The sequence below is a fragment of the Schistocerca piceifrons genome, unplaced genomic scaffold (assembly GCF_021461385.2).
Source record: "Schistocerca piceifrons isolate TAMUIC-IGC-003096 unplaced genomic scaffold, iqSchPice1.1 HiC_scaffold_943, whole genome shotgun sequence".
Lineage (NCBI taxonomy): Eukaryota > Metazoa > Arthropoda > Insecta > Orthoptera > Acrididae > Schistocerca > Schistocerca piceifrons.
In genome coordinates this window covers 692,501-695,000 of record NW_025729216.1, presented here as the reverse complement: position 1 = coordinate 695,000, position 2,500 = coordinate 692,501, and the positions used below count along the sequence as shown (strand labels likewise).

The 2,500-nt window shown below is 58.9% G+C and overlaps 1 non-coding gene across 1 annotated transcript in view; it reads right to left on the bottom strand.

The window, feature by feature from the left end:
* LOC124772899 overlaps window positions 1-790 on the bottom strand; it is a 1,909-nt gene extending 1,119 nt beyond the window's left edge. Inside the window, exon 1 of the ribosomal RNA XR_007014354.1 lies at window positions 1-790. This exon is cut by the window's left edge and continues 1,119 nt beyond it. This is a non-coding gene — a ribosomal RNA (small subunit ribosomal RNA).
* Window positions 791-2,500: the final 1,710 nt, after the last annotated feature.

Below are 2,500 nucleotides of genomic sequence, written 5' to 3'. Positions count from 1 at the left end.
CAACGGGGTCCGCCTCGGGACGCACGAGCACGCACGGGGCGGTCGCACGCCTTCAGCTCGCCCCACCGGCAGGACGTCCCACGATACATGCCAGTTAAACACCGACGGGCGGTGAACCAACAGCGTGGGACACAAAGCCAACTACGAGCTTTTTAACCGCAACAACTTTAATATACGCTATTGGAGCTGGAATTACCGCGGCTGCTGGCACCAGACTTGCCCTCCAATAGATACTCGTTAAAGGATTTAAAGTGTACTCATTCCGATTACGGGGCCTCGGATGAGTCCCGTATCGTTATTTTTCGTCACTACCTCCCCGTGCCGGGAGTGGGTAATTTGCGCGCCTGCTGCCTTCCTTGGATGTGGTAGCCGTTTCTCAGGCTCCCTCTCCGGAATCGAACCCTGATTCCCCGTTACCCGTTACAACCATGGTAGGCGCAGAACCTACCATCGACAGTTGATAAGGCAGACATTTGAAAGATGCGTCGCCGGTACGAGGACCGTGCGATCAGCCCAAAGTTATTCAGAGTCACCAAGGCAAACGGACCGGACGAGCCGACCGATTGGTTTTGATCTAATAAAAGCGTCCCTTCCATCTCTGGTCGGGACTCTGTTTGCATGTATTAGCTCTAGAATTACCACAGTTATCCAAGTAACGTGGGTACGATCTAAGGAACCATAACTGATTTAATGAGCCATTCGCGGTTTCACCTTAATGCGGCTTGTACTGAGACATGCATGGCTTAATCTTTGAGACAAGCATATGACTACTGGCAGGATCAACCAGGGAGCTGCGTCAACTAGAGCTGAGCAGCCGGCCGCCCGGGAGTGTGTCCCGGGGGCCCGCGCGAACACGCAAGCGTCCGCTCAATCATTCTGCAAACAGGAGGAGGCTGAGCTCCCCTGCACAATACACCTCGAAACCCTCTCAGGTCCCGGCGGCGCGCAGCGCCGTCCCAAGTACTTGGTCGGGTTCGAGAGAGGCGCAATCGCCCGGAGTTAGGCGAGTAGACGCTTTCGGTGCGACCACCCGTGCTCCCAACTGAGCTTGCCGCTGCCGACAGAGGCCCGGGAGCGTGCTGTCGTGGCATTGCCGGCGGGAGACAACACGCGCCACCTACGGTGACCGGCAGCTCCAACGCCAGCGCCACAGAAGGACAAAAGCCCCACTTGGGTGCCGAAGCGAACTCTCCCAGCACAGCGCACGCGCCAACACATCCGCACAGCTGCGATACAAACCACCAGCGAGAACCGCTGGGGCGACCGAGCAGCAGACGGCGTCGCGGCGCCGAGCGCCGGGCGGCGGCGCATCCTCAACGCACACAGTCCTCAATCGGACCAGCACACTGAAGATGTCCACCGCGCTTCGCACCGGGCCCGCGAGGACCTACTTTGGCCGCACGGCGCCGCGCGCAGGGTGCGCCGGCGCGCAGCTGCGACGCCTGCCGCGTCCGTCGGCCGGCGCGCCTGCCACTGGCCGCCCCCACCAGCCGGCTGTAGCGCGTGCGCCCACGCACCGCGCGGCCAGCACGCCGGGAGGCGCCCCCTCACCGGCCGGGGACGGTCCCACCCAGCCACCGCCGCGTATCGCTTCACACCCAGATGCCGTTCAGTTTCGTCGGCATGGTGGGTATCGCTGGAACAACCGGTTAGTACCTCAACCTATCGTCGCCATCACCGATTCACCCCTAGCGAGAACAACCGCACCACAACAGGTTACCATTTCTTCATTTGCGTAACTTCACCAGAAAACGCAGGCGTCCATCGCCATTTGCAACTTCAACGATTATTGCATGCCTGTGTCAGGTGTCACGCCACACTACGTCTGCCCACATACACGCAACAAAATGTGCACGCCTAGACAATACGTGGAAGGTGGCCCCCGTACGTATGCGATGTCCATTGCTCGAACGACTGTCAACCGGCCTCTGTAGCATGTCGCAGATATGGAACGCGGTGCACCATGCCATCACGGTGTGTGAGGAGAGACGACTAGGTCCGAATACATCAACAGACAGCTCATGCTGATCGCCATCCACGGCGTCCGTTCCTCCCACACGTCTCTATGGCGTACCACACTGCAATCCAGCTCTCATAGGGAGACGACACGTAGCTGCGTGCACAATATTTGCACTGTATGGTCCGCCGTTTTTGGGCGCAGTCGTTGTACGGTCACACATGTGCCACGATGTATCATTCAGTACATAAGGACGAATGTGCAGTACAGATTGTGGTTCACGCGTACGACATCAGCGGACAGTTGACACAGGCCGCACCACAACGTAGCCTGCGTACGTCGCATGCGAAGGGCATTGAACATGCAAACTTGTCACCAACCAGCTTGCGAAGGCAGGGGGCAAGGTGGGGACGTGGGGACGTGGGGAGGGGTGGGGGGGGGGCGGCATGTACGTCCTGCTGCCATCCACATTACAGTGTACAGCAGGAGCATGTGGAAAGTCAGCAAGACTTGCAAGGTGTTTAACATGAAGCGATACACAGG